Raw genomic sequence first — 20160 nt, 5'->3', positions numbered from 1 at the left:
AACTCATTACAAAATAACCAAATATGTTATAGTTCATATCCTTGCAAACTGTTTTCCACATTAGAAGTTAATATACACAAAATTAAGATGCCATGCAACTATGTTCTTGTAATAGTATTCTAACTAAAACTTTGCACCTATGCTCTTACTTTCTAACTTATGAATTTAGATGTTTCTAATGACACATAAATCTATATAGAATAGAGTAAATCTCTTAAGAAATAGAAAATTCAAGCAGTATCCAGTGACAAGTAGTCATTATATTAAAAGTTACTATTCTTCTTTTCTATCAACGTAAGAATTTCACATCTAAATTATTACAAATCATATATATAATTAACAAGAAAAAACCACACAATAATCCAAAGACTTCTTTATATATAGTCATCGCCCACAATCTAATGATATTACAACTTGATTTCCCAAACTATCATATTCAGTAGTATTGAAGTTTTGAGAATTTGGTGGATCCCCAAGCAAGCATTCTACTTCTTCATGAGGTTCATCACAAAGATGTTTGTTAGACCTACGCAACCCCTCCAGTTCCATCGCTACTTCCTTCATTGTGGGTCTTTCTTCTCCCTTCACTCTTAGACACCTCTCTACAAGTTTAGCGACTTCATGAAGTTGATCCTCATTAGCTTCATAAAGCACTCTATCCTCCAAAATATCCAAAATATTTTCTTCTTTCATGGAACTAATAAAGTGGAGAGCCAAGCTTTTCTCTTTTTCAGGTCTATCAAATTCAAGTGCTTTTCTACCAGTTAATAGTTCTGCAAGAACTATGCCAAAACTATAAACATCACTCTTTTCTGTCAATCGACTTGTGTGAAAATATTCTGGGTCCAAGTACCCCATTGTGCCCTGTACTAATGTAGTAAACTGAGTTTGGTCTAATGGAACTAATCTTGAAGCTCCAAAATCTGACACCTTTGCTGTATAATTATCATCCAAAAGAATATTGGCAGATTTAATATCTCTGTGAAAGATTGGGGGAGAGGCTGCAGAATGCATATATGCAAGTGCTGATGCAGTTTCTGCAGCTATCCTTAGACGGTTGTCCCATGAAAGTGAAGATCTCTGTCCCTCATCATGAATATGATGGAACAAAGTCCCATTAGTAATGAATTCATATACTAACATTGGAACTTCAGACTCTAAGCAACAACCTAAAAATTTCACTACATTTCTATGGTTAATTTGGGAAAGAATAACCACCTCATTGATGAATTGTTCAACTTGGCTTTCATCAACTATTTTGGACTTCTTAATGGCAACTATCTTATTATTAGGAAAAATTCCTTTATATACTGTACCATAGCCACCACGACCTAGGATCCGATTCTCATCATAATTATTAGTTGCCCTTTTGAGCTCTTCTTCCGTAAATATCTTTGCAATGTCCACACTTACATCATATGAAGAAAGTTGTTGTCTCAGTAGGAGCCCTCCATTTTGTTGAAAGTATTTTTCCTTGCATATGTTCTTCCTTCTATTTTTTATTCTCCAATATAGCAAAGAGCAGACAAATAGTACAAATAAGATGCCAACGGAAACACCTGCATGGAGATGAGGGTGTTAGAAAATGAGCTTAAGTTGTTAGTGCATTTTTCTTTGCGAATTTTTATCTTGTTGTTAGAAATGGGTGGAAATAAATAAGGGGGTGTAAGATCAATTTGACCGTATTAGCCAAAAAATAAATAAATAAAAAAGAAAAGTTTGACCGCAATTGTTGATTTCCATTGATCTTATTATCCTTCTCATATCTTTCATTAGAGGTGCATGGTGGTATCCATTAATCCAGATTCTATAGGTGATATCCAAATTCAATTTGTATTTAATTGGATTGAACATGGATCTATGCTATTTATCTCATATAATATGGTCCATTTGATTTAAATCCATCAGCTTATTTATACTTAAAATTTCTATTATTCTATCTATTATTAAAATTGGTTTGACAGTACTTATGTCTTTATGGGAGAGTCAACATTGGTTCATGCTTTATAAACTTTATCTTTCAATACATCCTTTAGGTAAAAATAAAGTTTGTAAAACATAAAACAGAGTTTAAGATCAAAGAAGCCACAAAAAGCCACTGAAAAAATTGATCAACTCGGTTGATGTTCATTCTTAATGATATAGCAAAGCAGGAACCAGCCCCAACCGAACCAAAAAGATAGACCACCAAACTCCAAAAAGGATGCCATTACCTCTCTACTCATATACCAACTAGTTCTATAGAACTTCATCCAAGGATATATGGTTGAATTGTTTACTTGTCACATAGACAAAAAAAGGTTTTGCTTTTGGGTCATTTTTTAAATATGAGTTTTATATTATTAAAAATATTGGATATAGATCTAATTAGCAGGGTTTATTTATTAGAAAAATACTTTAATTCAATAGAGAAAGAATGAGATTTAATATCTCATATGGCAAGCTTAAAATGAAACTGTTTTTAAAAGTATTAAAAGAAATGCCCATTGGGTTCTAAGAAAAATCAATGGAATGATGAATATATAGAATCCTAATATTAATTCCAATAGTGATATAGTTATGTATAACATGTTAAATCTTCCATCTTTGTCATATCGTAGTGTTTTTATATTACTAGAGAATGACCCCATACTAAATACGGGGTAACTAAATGTGTGTATAATTTAGTTTGAAGTTTACTATTTAGTTAAGAAAAGTTAAATTAAAAAAAAACTAATATGGTCTTGTATCTTTGCAATTGACAATCTATTTTGACCTATTTTATTTGAAAACCATTATTAATTTATGTTTTTTTTTTTAATTTCATTTAAGATATTAAATGTGATCTTATTCGTAAACAATAACCCACTTTATTTGGGTTATTTACTTTTAAAAGTTAAATTAGGTTGCTTCCTAAAAGTTAATCCAAGTTTGTAACTAATAAAGTATTTTCTTTTTGAAAAAAAAATCATTTAAAAAATGTGGGTTTATGATAATATTTTAATGGGTCTCACCATTTGTACTTAATAGACTATGGATAAACATGTGTTAATTAATAAATAATTGTCTATTGGGAATGCTTAGGAGTGAAACTACCCACTTTTTAAATCCTATTTTTCACTTAATAGGATACTATGTGTCTAAATGGAGGTAGTGGGCTGTGGGTTTTAGCGGCAGCTTCTCAGAAAATTTCATGTGTCTAGTTTTCCAGAAAAATGAGAAGGCTACATGTCTAAATGGTGGGGGGTTGTAGCCTAGTAGTGGGCTGTGGGCTTTAGCAAGAATTTCTTAGAAATTGCCACGTGTTTAGCTTCCCAAGAAATAAGAAGGCCACTTGCTTGAATGGTGGGTGGTTGTAGCCTAAAGACCTTGCTTTAATGTATATATATATATATATATATATATGCATTGGGGGTTTTATGAATGACAAGAAGGGGACTTTTGGATTTTGTTTTTATAGTAGATTTTTCAACTTTGCTGTTATTATAATTGGTAAAGTGAATTTGGTTAAATAAAGAGCCAATTGAGGTAGAGCTTATAACAAATTTTAAAACTTTGTCATTTACTTATCAGAGAGGATGACAATAAATAATAGTTGTTCCATTACAAAAGTGATGGTGGAGGCATTGAATGGCAATGAGCTATCAATATCTTGGTGTTAGATCGTTACATAGATTAAACTAAGAAACTTGCAAAATAGTTTTCTTTTGTCACTTTTGTTCACTGACATTTCACTAAACTTGCTCATATTATACCTTAGAATGTTAGACTTTTGAATGAATGTTGTATATGAAAGAGTCCCTTACTTGTAGGGTTATATATGAATTGGATTCAGATTAGATTGACCAAAATCCGAATTTGATATGATTATTGAAAACTTGCAATTGAATGCGATCTGACTATTGAAAAGTTGCATTCAAATCTAATTCAAAATATAATTGGATTTGGTTTGAATCAAACTCCGCATTCATTTATAAAATAGAAAATAAAAACTTAATTACTTTTCAAATTTTATATATAATAAATTAATATAAATATAACATATTGACTTTATTATATATAAATTCATATATAGTATAATTTATAAATTTTTTATAAATTTTATATGTTAAAACCAATAAATAATTACAATCTAATCAAATTCAAATTTTAATTCGGGATTAGATGGTGTCAAAAGTAGAACTATTAATCTCCACCAAACAGGAAAATAATTTCATATTTGATTACATTTATATTATGCATTTCATTTTCATCATTAATAAAGAATTCTTTTTATTACACTTATTGTTTTAATTTGATTAATAAAAAATCATAAATGTGTCCAATTTTTCTACATTTTTTATAATTTTTTATATTTATTTTTATTTAAAATAATTATTATGACTTCATGGATTAACCAATTTGATTGGGATGGTATTGCTTAGTCACCACTTGGATGAAAGTATATTGTTTTGTTTATGTGTAAGTTTTAAAATACAACAGTTTATATTATTAACAAATATTAAAAATAGATCTTATTAATAGCATTCGTTAGTGAAAAAAATGTAACTTAATGAGAGATAATGGGAGTTTATACTTTAATATAAGATTTAATGAGAATGAATTAAATAAAGTGAAAAGTTTTTGTTGAAATTATGTTTTCAACCCTCACAATTAGTATAATGATTATTGCAATTTCATTCATCTTAATTAAAGTTTTGTAAAATACAAATTTACCCCTTAGATATATCAAGTTGAATGGGAAAATTTTATCCAATAAAAATTTCAGAAAATTACACCCCAATGCATCAACGTCACTATCTAGATCCCTCCTCTTGCACCCCAAACCATATCATGTATCACCTTGGCTCTTTTGACTGACTTATTCCTATTTTATTGCTGGAAAAATTTTCTTGGCATTCTCCTCCCCTCCTAGAAAGAACTATCCCTAGATTTTACCATTTGAACGACATCCTCAATCTCAACACTACATTTCAATGTAATCAAAGGTGGATAGGCCCCCTTGAATTTCTTGTTCTTCTTGCAATCTAACTAAAGTCTCAGCACCTTGATCATAACCATCTCCCAAGTCCTAACTCAACAACTGACTTTGTACACTTTCTATTTTCTATGTTCTAATCAATGTTTCATTCTCACCTTGGCCTAAACCTTTTCTAAGCAAGTCTCTAGGTTATGGTTCAGCGTAATCAAAGGTGGATAGCCCCGCTTGAATTTCTTTCCGTATTACAATCTGCCTAAAGTCTCAGCACCTTGATCATTATCATTTTCTAATTCAACCACCGAATTTGGATAGTTTTTATTTTCTAATTAAGTTCTAATCGATTTTTCATTCTGCCTATAGTAAGGAGACCTATTCTTTTATCACGACTGGATTGCTTGCCTTTAGTCTAAGCTTCTTCTAAGCAAGTATCTAGGCTGAAAGTAATATATATATATATATATATATATATGAAAATTGGTCCTGCCATGTCAGCAGCCCTCTCCTTGCTTCAAAAATTTTTTATTTTTTTAATTCTACATAATTCCCATTAAACCAATAAGTAAATCACATATGCTTAACTACATCTAACAACCATAAAGAAAGATAGATTTGCTTTTTGAATATTTAGCCAAGTGGCACCACTTTCCCCCACTTCCTCCTATATTGTCTCTAATTCCTATTTATCTCCTAAATTATCTCTAACTCTTATTTATCTCTTAAATTATCTCTAATCTAGTACAAAGATTCCCTTCTAAACTATTTCTGATTCCTATCTGTGCTCTCCCCCACTTTTTATCTATATCTATCTAAAGAAAGTTTCAATTAAAAAAAAAATTCAAAGCTATTTAAATGTTATAACAAAATTATATACTAAATTTAAAATATTTATTCAAAACACAAAAAAATAGATTGAATGATATTCATACTATTAATAATTCAATATTTTTACAAAATTCATCATGAAATTATGTAGTAACAATATAAACTATAATTTTGTGAATTATTCAATTTAAATGTTATTCAAATGATACAAATTTAACATTAAAAATTAAACATTATTTAAATATTTCAATACCTAAAAATCTTAAACAAAAAACATTAAAAATAGCTAAATAATAACACAAAATATTTAATACTACACAATAATATTAAAATAATGAAAATTTTTAAATATTTTACATATTACTTAAATATTTAAACAACAAAATATTTAACATGACAAAATTTAACTAGTTAAAATAACGAAATTATGAAATAAATTTAAAAGAAATCTTAAAAGTAGAAAAATAATTATAATATAATTCATAATATTCATATTAATAATAATTTAATATTTTAAAAATTAATAACGAATTATGTAATAATAGTATAATTATAATTTTATGGATTATTGAATTAGATAAATAATTAATATTTTAAGAATTTAAATAACAATATTATTTCAATAACTAAATAATATTGTAAATAACTAATTTCACTTATATCAATTAATAATTATAGAAAATAACTATCAACAAAATTATATTTATTAGTAATCATTTTACAATAATAGTGTATATTCATTATATATTTATATACTATAATTAATATTTTTTTATTTTCAGTAACTATGTATTGTTTTTTATAAATATGCTCTCAATAATTATTTATAAATGTATTTTTATTTTTGTTATTTAATAGAAAATTATCAATAATTATTGGAGATTAAACAACAATTATTTAACTTTTGATATTTAATTTATTATATTTTTTTATAAATTTATTTTTAGTAATTATATTTTTAAAATTTATAGATTAATACTTATTAGAGACAATTTAGTGTACTTTTAGAAATTTACCATGTAGTTGATACTCAATATATCCTTTTGGTCATTTCTATCATCAAATTGAATATTGGGTTGATGGGACAGTGTTTTCAAAATTAGATCAAAGCAGATGGTTAGACTAGAAAAATTGGGAATCAGACACCATTTTACCTAAAAACCGCTTTTTGTCCAAAAATCCATTTATTTGGTTAGCAAACCATTGACTTGGGCAGTCGAACCATCAACCTAGATGATAGTTTTCTGCCTTTTTTTGTTTCTCTATTTTTTTTTATTTTTTATTGTCAGAGCAGGTCATCCGTTCGGATCAAATAGTCAGACTATTCAACCCTAGAACTGTTCAACCCTAGAACCCTAGAACAACTCGCACTTTGTGCGGGCCACATGCGGGTCATGTCGTGCCAACCTTGATGACCCAATTTACACCTCTACTTGAACCCGTCCAATTCTAGGGATGGGGCAGGGAAATTCGAGGATTCCCCATCCTTGATGAGGAGTGGGGTGCCTTGCCCTTGAAATCGCCCAACATTGAGGAGTGGTTACCTTGCCCTGAACCCGCATGACACTAGGGATGGGGCGGGGATAGGGTAGAGTGTCTTGACTATAGGGCAGGGAAAGGGATGGGATGCCTTGCCCTAAGCCTACCCTACTGTCATTCCTATATAATTGTTAATTATTAGTGGAATTATTAAAAATGTTAGCTTTTATAATTATTTGTATTTATTTAAAATTAATCAAAATGTTATTTAAAAATAATAAAAAGAATAAAAATTATTAAAATTACTACTATTTATTAATAAAACTAAATTTATTAAAAAATATTTTCTCATATTCAATTAACAATAATTATTTTTGTAAATCAAAATTAAATGAAAAATAAAAATATTAAATCTTTCAGATATGCACGGGTCCCTACTAGTATAGGTATTTATACTAATATTAAAAAGAGGAAACAGGGAAGGAGAAGGGCCCTCTTCCACAAAGCTCAGATAGTCCTCCTCCTTTCATTGCTCACACGTGGTTAATTAGTTTTAAATCAAGTTATCAAAATATAAGAAGTCAAAATAAAAACCTTGCTATGTTTTAATTGCTTGATTATTTCTAATTAGATTTATATATGGAATCCATCAAAATTTTCAGTTTTGTAATAGTTTATTATTACTGTTGTTGTTTTATTATCTTAATATTACTTTATAATTATATATAATTATGAGTATATTATTATAATTTTATATTTTATTAATATTGTATTGCTATTGTTTTATCATTGCTTTAATAAAGTTTTATTAATAGGTTAATAATAGTTTTCTATTTTACTATTACTTTATTTATATTTTGTTACTATTATTATCATATTATTATTATTATCATGTTATTACTATTTTAACAACATTTCATTAATGTTAAGGTTTGGGGTTTTATTTGTCAAGAGTTTATTTTTTCGATAAACTTTAGAATGGGATCCCATTCCCCACTGGGATTGGCCATTCACCCTTTTGGTGGAATACCATTTCATCAAGAATGGGAATTAGAATCTCATTCTAATTAAATAAACAGTTGGAATCAAAATAGACCATTTCAATTCTGCTTCCAAGCACCTATTCTACATAACCAAATGGACCCTAATTTTAAATTCAAAAGAACCATCCATGAATTCCCACAAGATGGCTAGACAACCGTTGGAAAGCAGTGCTACCTATCCATCCATTCCTTCTTCTAAATAGCAACGAGGTGGGGCAGAGTCAATTTTATATATGCTATTTATTTATTTATAAATATATTATTTTTATTGTATTTTGTAATTTTTTATTTTTATAAAAAACATGTATATAAAAGATGAAAATAGTTGAAAAAATACTTATACTTTTTGTATTTATTTATTTAAACTATTATATTCAATTTTATTTTAATAACTTATTGTTTTCTAAAATTAAATTGGATCGGATCTAATTTGAATATCTGACATCCTTAATGGATTTGAATTTGAATCAATATCTCTGAGATCCGGTTGGATCTTCAAATTGGACTGGATTTGTATATACCCTAATTTGAATCAGATCCAATACATTTGCATTCTTAGATTTTGGGATGGACTTGAACTTGTCCTTGACCAAGTTGATTTACTTTTCTTAATTTGTAAATTCTTCTAAAAGTTTTAATATCTTTATGCTTTAATTTTTAAAGGGTATATCAACCATTAGGACGAGCTAGTTGGATTATGACATCCCTACCTAGTCCTTGGTCAAAATAGTTTCAAATTTCCCCAACTCACGTGCCCCCATGGGGGCTCGGATGTCCTACCAACAATGATCCTCTACTCACACTTTTCCTACATTGGGAATATCTTCCGCATATTCTCTACATGGGAGATGTTCCAATGTAAAGTTGTGTCTCATGGGTAGGATTCTCCTTTTTTTTTTTAATTATTTATTTATTTTTTAATTCCGTGTCTTTTTTGAAACAATCAAAGGAATGTTCTCCTTCCCCAAAAAAAATTATCTAAAATCTCTCTCTCTCTCTCTCCACACACACATAGACACATTTCCAAAATCTCAATCTCTTGCTGACATCTAGCCCCATAACATCGCAACCACACATGGAGAACATTTTCATCCTCCTACATAGTATTATGCAAGGGGTGATGTTCCCGATTCACAGGGGTAGTAAGTTGTAGATAGATGTGGGCAGAGTTTTGGTGGACAAGAGATCCGGAATCATTCCTAATAACCTAAATAATCTCCTTTCCTAAAATTTCTCATAACCTACCTCCCCCACTTTCTCCTAAATTATCTCAAATTCCCATTTATCTCCTAAATTATTTCTAATTTAGCAGAGAATTTCTCTCCAAAATTAACTTTAATTCCTACTTATCTTCTCCCCCACTTTTTATCTATATGTATCTAAAGAAAGATTGAATTAAAAAATTTAAGAATTATTTAAATATTCTAGTAAAATTATATACTTACATTAAAATATTTATTAAAAGTAGAAAAAGTAATTACAATATATTTAATAATATTCATATTATTAATAATTTTATATTTTATATAATTCATCATGAAATTATGAACTAAAAATATTTTAATAACTAAATATCTTAAATAACAAAATATTAAAAATAGATAAATAATTATATAAATAAATATTTAACATTATGTAATAACTTTAAAATAAATACAATTCTAATAAAAAATTATATATTTTGCAAATTATTGAAATATTTTAAATAGTGAAATATTTAACAAACCTAGATTTTAAATAGTTAAAATAACGAAATTATGTAATAAATTTCAAAAAAAAATCTTAAAAGTTGAAAATTAATTATAACATAATATTGAAATTAATAATAATTTAATATTTAAAAAAATTAATAATGAAATTATGTTATAATAGTATGAATTATAATTTGTGGATTTCTAAATTCAGTAAATATTAATATTTTAAAACTTAAATAATGGTACTATTTATATAACTAAATAATATTGTTAATAACTAATTTCACTTATATCAATAAATAATTCGAGAAAATAACTTTCAAAAAAATTAATAATCATTAATAATAATTTTAAACTCTTAATCTATATTTACTATATAGTTATATATACTAAAATTAATATTTATTGTATTTCAGTAATTATTTATTATTTTTGTGATTAATATATTTTCAATAATTATGTATAAATTTATTTTTGTTTTCTTATTGAACAAAAATTTTTTAATAATTATTGGAGGCTAAACTAATATTGTTTCACTATCCTAATTTTTGTTTTTGTTGTATTTTGTTATAATTTATTGATTAATATTTATTAGAGATTTAAGCTATTATTTGAGATTATACTATTAATTATTGTATTTGTTGTATTTCTATTAATTGTTTATTTTATTTTCATTATCAATATATCTTCAATAATTTTGTACTTTTTCTATATACTTTCAATAATTATTGGAGATTAAACTATTGTTATTTATTAGAGATTATACTATTAATTTAGCTAAAATTAGGAGTGTTCACGGGTTGGTTGGGTTCGGTTTGGTTGTAGGCTGTTTGGCCAACCAAATTGATCCAGTTAGGTTGGAGAGTTGGTTAGCGTGACCCGACTGACCATTTCTGAAAATTGGCCCATTTGGGTTATACTGTTTTGGGTCAACTTATGATTTGGTTAGTTGGTTCAAAAGATTTAAATTTAAAAAATTAACTTTAGATTTATAAAATTACAGTGACATTATTAAAAAAAATAAAAAATTAAATTTATGATATAAAATATTTTAGACTAAGAATTATGAAAAATTTTCCACTTTCTCGTGTTAAAAAAATATTTTAAATATAAAATATTAATATTTATCAATGGTTAGTTGATTCAATTTTGGTCAATTTACAATGACAAAAGCAAAAATTATCCAACTTGGTCGGGTTGAGAAATTATTGAAGCAAAGCTAACCGAAAATACTAGAAAACCAACAAACTTAGGTTGAGCGGATCAGATTGATTGGTTTCATTAGTTTGATGAACTACCCCAAGTGAAATTAATTAATATTATTTTTGTATTATAAAAAAATATTAAAAATAGTACATAAAATATAAATAATTATTAATTATTTAAAAAGTTAAAAATATAAAACAATTGTATTCTCTTATAGGTTTGTTTAACAACTCTCATACATCACATGTCCTGCTAATAAAATATTAAAATTAGGTCTCGAGTCAAAATCAGCCCCTACAGAGGTGCTCACAACTCTCATTACTACCGTCTCTTCCCTCTCTGTCTACTCCCGTATCCTCATCCCCGTTCTTCCAAACTGCTGTTTCCAGTTTTATAGCCGATTCTGGGGGGCCGATCTTTGCAACTTATAACTTTTCCCTACCCAATCCGATCGGTTCACCCTCCCAACAACTGATACCAGTCCTTCCATGACAATTTTAGCCAAGAACAATTCTCTATTTACTTCCAGTGGGAAGAAACATGTATGGAGTGGATCGGCCGGTTCGCGACCAGACTTGTAATCACAAAGCTCCTATGTTTTTCCAGCACAGATTCTCAAGACCAACATCAATGAATATGTTTTATTCATCGTAATTAATCAATTTATCAATAAGGTATAAATATTTTCGATATTTAAATAGTATATATTATGGAGATTCCGGACTCTGATCACAATACTTAGTTAATTGTCATGGGTTTTATGAAATTACCTAATGGGATTTGAAACACCCGAAGTTTGGCCTGTGAAGGTGGTGGAGCAAGATGGATGGGAATGCAGCCGCGCCTTCCGTCTCCCTCAGTACCAGATGGGCAAGAGCAGTAGTAACTCCCAGGTGTATTGACGCAAATTCCTGGTGATGAGCACTCGTTCATAGTTGAATTCAAGCATTCATTTATATCTGCGAACGATTTATATATATAATATAAATTAAACTCGAACTGGATTGATCAACGCTAAAAATCGAACTTTTAGAAATACTGATGCATGGTGAATATGAATGACGTACCCTGGCATCCATCTTGGAGATAGGGGTTGCCTTGGTAACCTTCCAAACATTTGCAAAGATATCCCCAACCGTTAAGGGATGTGTAGCAGCTGCTGTTGTTGCCACATGCATAAGTAGTCGCGTTTCTCATTGTAACGTTCTCGCAGGCTTCATTCTCTATTGACCAGTCGAAAACGACTGGAATCATTTTGTCATTTCTTGCATAGAAATCATCACGGCCCGAGAGATGAGATACCGAGGTGTACCACTTCGCAACAGAGATGAAAGAATAAATGCATGGATTGAGAGACATAGATGAATTATCTACGAAATCCAAATGCCAAACAAGATTCTTTGCCCCCTTGGGGATGGGGGCCTGGCAATAGCCCTTTCCTGCATTATTGGCACTGCTGCTGCTGCAGTTATTGGAACAACCGTACTGAAAGGATGTATACTGCTGGTGCTGATACTGGGAACTTACATTAGAGGAGACATCAATGTAAGCATGAGCGCTGCAACCGACGGACGTGAATACGTTGCTGCTGTCGGAATAGGTATAGGGGGTATTCGTCCAATCTTGTTTGATTCTGGCCTGCCCACGAAAAGGGGCCAGCCCAGGCTTATAACACACAGTAGAGGAATTTCTGCTCATAAAAGGCCTATAATAACACGAAGCAGAGGAATTTCTGGCCAACTCAGGGCTATCACGCGAAGCAGAGGAATTTTGGTAGCAAAGATATTGCATGAAGGAATGGACGTGCAATTGACCTTCTAATGATATGTCTGTAACTTCCAAATATCCATTAGACCCAAAGTCGTAGTTTCGGCCTGTTTCCGGATCCACAGTAGGAAGCAGAATCAATTTGGGAGGTTTGGAAGTTTGGTCGCAGGATAGTCGGAAGCCTTCTCTGTAGCAATTTTGGTTTCCAAAGCCAAACGGGTAGGGAACGGTGATGTTCCCACATTTGTCTGGGCAGCCGGGCTTTGCCTGCACTGACTTGGTTAATGATGATATTACCGGCGTCGTTGCTGCGCATAAACACAACACCAGCAGTAAGGGGAGCCGATGAAGCAGCCGCAGCAAAACAACCGGGGGAAAAGCCATTGACTATTGTTAAGTGGTATATCGCTACTCTTATTTTATATGTGTAGATCTCAAATCGAACAAAACGATTACATTGGAAGCATCCCCTGTACGTACTTGACTTGTATTTACATTCATGGTCAGTTTGGGAGCAAGCCCCATAAGCAAAATCATTGCGGGGCAAATCATTTTTATAATGATTTATTAAATTAATATATAGATTCAAATGCTACCTCGATAGAAAATAAATAATAGTGCAATATGCAACCCTCTGCATGCTTCTCTTTCACGCATGCGCCCATGCGCACCTATATTTATTAGGGTCAACTTCATTAACAATTTGGTTGTATTTGGAGAAGCACCAAGTATATGCAGCAATCTTTTGTTACTGGGTTTTACTTAACGCTTCGTTTGGATGCGATGTAAAACGTCATCAGTGTACAAAATGATGTTTTATACTGAATCATATAATAGGAAATTATTATATTTTAAAAATTGTGATAAAAAAGTTTAAGTTTTATATCGATAAAATTGATGTAGTATTTACATTGATAATTGATGTAGAACTTTATGTTTGATGAGGTTTTACGTTGATTCATGATGTAAAACTCCACTCCATTCAATTGCCAAAAGATCTAAACTGGAGTGGAGTTTTACATTGATTTTTATTTGCACTCCTAATTCCAAACACCAACAAAACTGAACCAACGTAAACTTTTACACCATTCCTGATTTACACCGATTTCAAATGCAACCTAAGGCTGCATTTGTAATCAGTGTAAAACGTCATCAGTGTGTAAAACGTCATCAGTGTAAAAATGCATTGATGATGTTTTACACTGAACCAAAAAGTGACCATTGCTTTTTTTGAAAATAGTGATGGGTGGAAGAGTGTAAAGTTTTACATCGATAAAATTGATGTAGTTTTTACATCGATTATCGATGTAAAACTTTACAGTTGATGAGGTTTTACATCGACTATTGACGTAAAACTATACTCCATCCAAACGCATGCAAAGCTGAACCGAAGTGTAGTTTTACGTTAATAATAATTACACCCTCTTTCCAAACCCATACAAAACTGAACCAATGTAAAATTAACATCAGTTCTTGATTTACATCGCGTCCAAATGCAGCCTAAGGTTCAATTTGGAAAGAGTACTAATGCAAAAATGTACAAACCAAATATATTCAAAATAATACAAAATTCAAGGTTTTGTATATAAATTTGTATTTGTATTCCTTCCAGACTTGGTTTATTTTATGATAAGGGAGGTTCTACTTATGATCAATATAAATTTGTATTTGTATTCCTTCCAAATTGAGTCTTAGTTTATTTTATGATAAAGGAGATTCTGCTTATGATCAAGTCATATTAGATGGGTTTAAATATGTGAGTCATATTAGATGGGCGAGGAGTAGAGAGAATCGGAGGGAAATTAAAGAAGAGGGAAGGTTGGAGGGGGGGGGGGTGTAGGGCTATTTAGTAAAAACAAACGCACATTAATTCGTAAAAGGTTAAAATAGGCATTTTGAAAAAATGATAATCTCTTTAACGTTTTCCATCTTGGTCGTTGAGGGAAGGGAGATATTTGTTGAATTTTTCAAAAATACAGGGGAGGTTTTTGCTAAAGTGAAAATATAGGGGAGGTTTTTATGATTGTCAGAAACTTTAGGGGAGGTTTTTATATTTTACCCTTTTATTTTTAATTGAATAAACAAATATCCTTCCTCTTTGTTTGAAAAAATTCCCTTCATTCATTTTCAGATTCAAGTTAGAAACAAGTACATGGATTAGCATAGTTTTCAAAATCGGACCGGACGATCGGACTGGAAAAACTAGCAACCGGTTAGGTGATCGGTTCCGTTTTACCCTAGAGCCGTTATTTTTCCAAAAAGCATTGATTTGGTTAGCAAACTGCCGACCTGGGTAATCGAACCATTCGAATCGTCCTATGGTTTGGCCATTTTTATTAATTGTTTATTTTTTTATCAAAAATGGGTCGTCTGTTCAGTTCGAATGATCAGACCATTTGACCTGGGAACCGGACCCTGACTGGTTTGTTGTTTGATTAAGTTTTAGAAACCTTGTGGATTAGTTGTACATGAGGGAGAGATTGGACAAGACTAGACTTGATAGAGCCTAAGGCCTCTGAGCATACGAGCTATACAGTGTCATGTTGTCCTACCGAACAACACCACGGGTTTCCACGGGTGAAGCCTAGTTCTACTTAACTTATGGCACTGAGGCTATCATTCCAGCAAAGATCGTCCAATCAACGCTTCGAACCTAGGTGTATAATAAAGCCGAGAATGATGAAGAACTAAGAAACAAGTTGGATCTGTTGGAAGGCATTCGAGAGCAGGTTCAACTTAGAGTGGCGACCTATCAGCAAAGGGTAGCCCACTACTACAACTCTCAGGTGAAAGAGCGACACTACAAGGAAGGGGACCTTTAGAGTAGGATATTTGAATGGAAGACCGGTTCCTCGTGCTTGGAACTCTCAGAATCTCCGAATGTACTACCAATGAGATAATCTTTGTACAAGAGCTTATAAATGAAAAAGTGCAAGTTCCTCCCCCCTTGGCTTTAGCATTAGTGTATGTTCTAATTACACACAATTGTTAGGACCCCTCGGCCGTGCAACTAGTCGAAGCACACAACCTTCACCAAGGTTATACTCTCGGACAAGACGATGGCCAAGAAACATGGTTCTTGATGAACCAGACGCCTACTTGATCTTCTCGCTATGGCCATAAACTACAAGGACCTCGGATATGGCATCGACCAAAGACTTCAGCCCACCATGAACAAACACACTAAATTTGACTAAGTACTTTGCTAAAACAGAAAGCATTCCATGACCTCGGCCAGGCACAACCCCATGACATCGACTACCCATAGGCTCACACCCCAAAGTCCCCAAGGAAAGCTAAGCCAGGCTAGCTAAGGTATGCGCCCTGCCTCGAACCCTCGGCGGCACAATGCGGCCTTGGCCTAGCTACCTTGATAGGGATAGGTAACAGGCTGGGAGAAAAAAGGCATTTGCCTCCCTTTCCTTCTCGTTGAGGAATGGAGCCCTGAATCCACAGTGGCGTAGCTCAGCCTCGACCTAGCTACCTTGATGGGGGTGGAGAACAAGCCAAGAGAGCTAAGGCATTCGCCTCCCTTTCCTTCCCACTAAGGAAAGGGGCATCGAGCCCTTGGTGGCGTAGCTCGGCCTCGACTGAAATCTCTTAACTTTGTTTCCTAAGCGAACGTCTAAGTAACAAGCCACTACCCTTTCTCTCTACTTGTGACCTCTCGAAAGGGGGAGGCCAAAAAGTATATTCAATGATGATGTATGTGTATTTTTACAAAAAAAATGGCCTCGAATGGGGGAGGGCAAGCCCCTTACAAAAATTTAAACAAAAACAAAAAGGAGAAGAAAGAGATACTTAGAATGGCCCTTTAGACTTTGGTGTTCCCTTCAGCCATTTCAACTGGCGTAGGCTGCCCCCCGATGGATGGATCCTCAGGTGGTGGAACCTCAACCTCTGGCTCAGGCAGGAGCCCCAGCTGGCTAGCGTCAAACTCGGGTATCAAAGCATGTAATTCGGCCTTGGTGTCTTCAATGCCCTCTAGGTATGCAAAAGCCCCATAGGCAGTTAGTGCCTTATTGTAGTCCACCGACATATTCCAGGTCTCCACTGCCTCCTCTACCCACTTCTTGACAGCCTCGCACCCCTCCTCGGCTCGGAGCCTCCTCTACTCAAAGGACTTCAACGTGACTTCAGCTTCTTATAAGCATCCTTCAATGCGTCCTTCAAATTTTTCATCAGCTCCTTTTCGGCCATGATCTCGGCCTGTAGGACCTTGGCCGCTCTCTACTTTAGCAACCCGTACCTCAAGTTGCTCCCTCTTCTCCTCGGAGGCCTTCAACAAAGATAGAAGGACCTCCACTTTATCGCAAAGGCCGATGACATAACAGGTAGCCTACAACGGAAACGTAGTTGTCAACAAAAGGGAATCAAGAACAAGGTAGCCTACAACAAAACAAGTATCACTTTATCGCAAAGGTCGATGGCATAATAGGCACCATTCCAGTAAGTAAGGCCTGACCAACCCCAGTGGAACGTACGCCACATCAGTAGCGGCATGTCTTCCCTTAGCTCAAATGAAGTATGAGTTCCCTCAATCGGGTGCCTCCTTAGTGTGCTCATGCCTTTGACACCGCCCTCGACTAGGCGGTCCTTTATGGCCAACCTATTGCCCCTTGGGGTCTAAAGTGGCTCGACTGGCCTCTTTGGGCCAGGTTCTCTCCGTCGGTCCGCCTCGACCGGTCCTTTCCCCTTCTTAGCTCCAGCACCAGTAGGTGCCTACAGGCGAGGTGTCCTCTCAACTGGCATCCTTCTCCTCAGCACCCGTTTCTTGGACGGGCTAGCGCCCAGGGTCTTCTTCAGCGATTTCGCCGCTTCCAACAACAACTCCTTTGCGTTCAGTCGCATCTCTACAAAAGCACAACAAACATGTTAGTACTTACGCACAATAAAGCAAGTCGACATGTTAAGCCGATAGTAGGAGCTCCCCTACCAAGGTGGGCAAGGCTGAGACCAGCCCACACCAAGGTTTCCTCCGATACCAAGGGCTCGGATTTGATAGTGTCGACCTCCTCATCCTTGTACCAAGGCGAAATCCTCTTGGATACGAGGTCTGGCTTTCCCCAATCCAACCTAAATGACCAACCCTTGGGACAAAAATGCAAAGAAGAACTTCTTCTTCCAGTTGTGCACCGACGACGGGTTATTGACCACTCTCCCATGACATGCTTGGAAGTTGTAAATACCCACCTTGGAGGGATGTTGCTGTTAGATAGTTTTTTATGCCCTTAGCTCCAATCGGATTTGATGTACTTTTGACATTTAGTGTAAATAAATAAAATACAAGTTTGATTCATGTTGTGTGGTATATTTCTGTGTAAGACCCTTAAATTGGACACTTAATGAGACTCGTGATAGTTTAGAACCTTCACAGCCGTTGGATAAGTCTAGGGAGATTTATCCTGCCAAGGCTGACACTGGTGTGTTGTCAAGTGTTGGGGTGGCTTATCTCAGCCGCCAGGGTGAGACCCAAGGCACATGTAGTGTAGGATTACTTGAATCCTTGAACTAGACTAGATTTCCAGTATTGCCCTGGACCTTGGAGATTGATGGGCAAAAATGGAAAGTTACACATGACCCCTAGACTCGATTATGATACTGCACTAGGTGTCGGATTGGGCTGTCTGTGACATGCCAATCAGTGAGATCCTTAGCGGGGGTCAAAACCTGGGTATGTTGGGACAGTCTGAGAATTCATCTGAGTGGGTGATCATAGTGACAGGATCAGCCCCTTTGTCGGACAAAGGTAATGATCGGGGATGCACTCTCTCTGATGGAAACCAAACAGCCGGCAGTTGATTTCAATCGTTAGAATTTTGTTTTTGCAAATTTATATGTATGATATATATACTTATATGGTTTCAAAATGTTTGCAAATGGTTTTAATTCCCGGGATCCATGAGAGCAGAGAGTGCAACACTGTTCCTTGCAGCCAAGGGAGAGGTCCTCTCTTGTCGGGCAGTGTTTGATTATTATGGGCTGAGAGGTTTAAGTGTAAGGACATTTAGGGTTGCACCTGATGGGCTAATCTTGCATCTGCCCACAGTCCCTGGGTTTTTATAAGATGGCTTGGCCCAAAGACCACTTAGTGTAAGTGTTGGGCCCATTGAGTTCATGTGATGGGCTCAAGGGGTTCATTGGGATTTCCAGTGAATTTTGCTAGGCCTTGTAACAAAGGTTGGGCTGAACCCATGTGGCTGATGTGTAGATCAATGCTTGGGTCCCACACCATACAAAGAAACCCAACTGGGCAGCAGTTTGGAAACTTATTGAGCACTGATTACTTATTAGGCCTAAATCCCATTTCGGCCTGAGCTGATATGATCACCCACTTAAGGTGGCGTATCTGGGATTAGGGTTAGCTAAAGGGTTAGGGTTCTAACGCTATCCACTCTTGGATACCACATTCAAATATGATTTGAATCTGGTAACCTCCTGATAAGATCAAGAGTGGGCTGACCTAATCTGAAGATAGGATTAAGATTATCCCCTATCCAAATACTGATTTGGATTGGGATAACTCCTAATGGGATTAGGAGATTTCTTAATCACTAAGAAAGGAGGAAACCCTAATCTTGAATTACAAGAATTTGACCTAGGGTTTTGTAGTGGGATCTTCTGCAATCTATGATAGGATCTCTTCTTCCTAAGCTGAAATTTGCATCCACGCCACTTTCAGCCTTAGGAACTCTTCCAGCCGCCGCCACCTTACTGCTTGGTTCGAATTCCTCTAAAGGGAAGATCAAGAAGCTAGTTCTTGAGAGAAGTCTTTACTGAAAGACAGATTTGGTTTGGTGCTCTAAGCCTCCAACGGATTCTTGCAAAGAGTTCGGTACGTAGGATGTACACTGTTGGTTCTGCCCCACCATCGTTGTGTCATCTTCAGCAGGAGCAGATCTTGGATCTTTCTTTGGGCGTGAACACCAACGTTGGAAGATTTTGACTCTCCGTATCAGGTATAACCCTTCCCTTGATCTTTGGTTCAGATCTGGTTTGATTTGGTTCAAGTAGATCCTTGAATATTTGATTCTAAAATAAGGGAATACGACTCCTAGTTGATTGAAGGGAGAAAAATTTTTGAAATTTGCCCACCTATTCCGCTGCTTTCTTGGCGTCCATACGATGGATTTCTCCCTCCTTTTAGTGGTATCAGAGCCATAGGTTTGAATCTTGAACCAAGAAATCA

At 33.9% G+C, this 20160-nt stretch overlaps 1 pseudogene; it reads right to left on the bottom strand.

Annotated features, from left to right (window-relative positions):
• Positions 1–361: 361 nt before the first annotated feature.
• On the bottom strand, positions 362–13355 carry LOC104590283 (wall-associated receptor kinase 2 pseudogene; annotated as a pseudogene).
• Between the last annotated feature and the right edge of the window lie 6805 nt (positions 13356–20160).

The sequence above is a fragment of the Nelumbo nucifera genome, chromosome 2 (assembly GCF_055504915.1).
Source record: "Nelumbo nucifera cultivar China Antique chromosome 2, China Antique-T2T, whole genome shotgun sequence".
NCBI lineage: Eukaryota > Viridiplantae > Streptophyta > Magnoliopsida > Proteales > Nelumbonaceae > Nelumbo > Nelumbo nucifera.
Note: the sequence above shows the minus strand (reverse complement) of the source record. Positions and strands in the feature narration are given on the sequence as shown.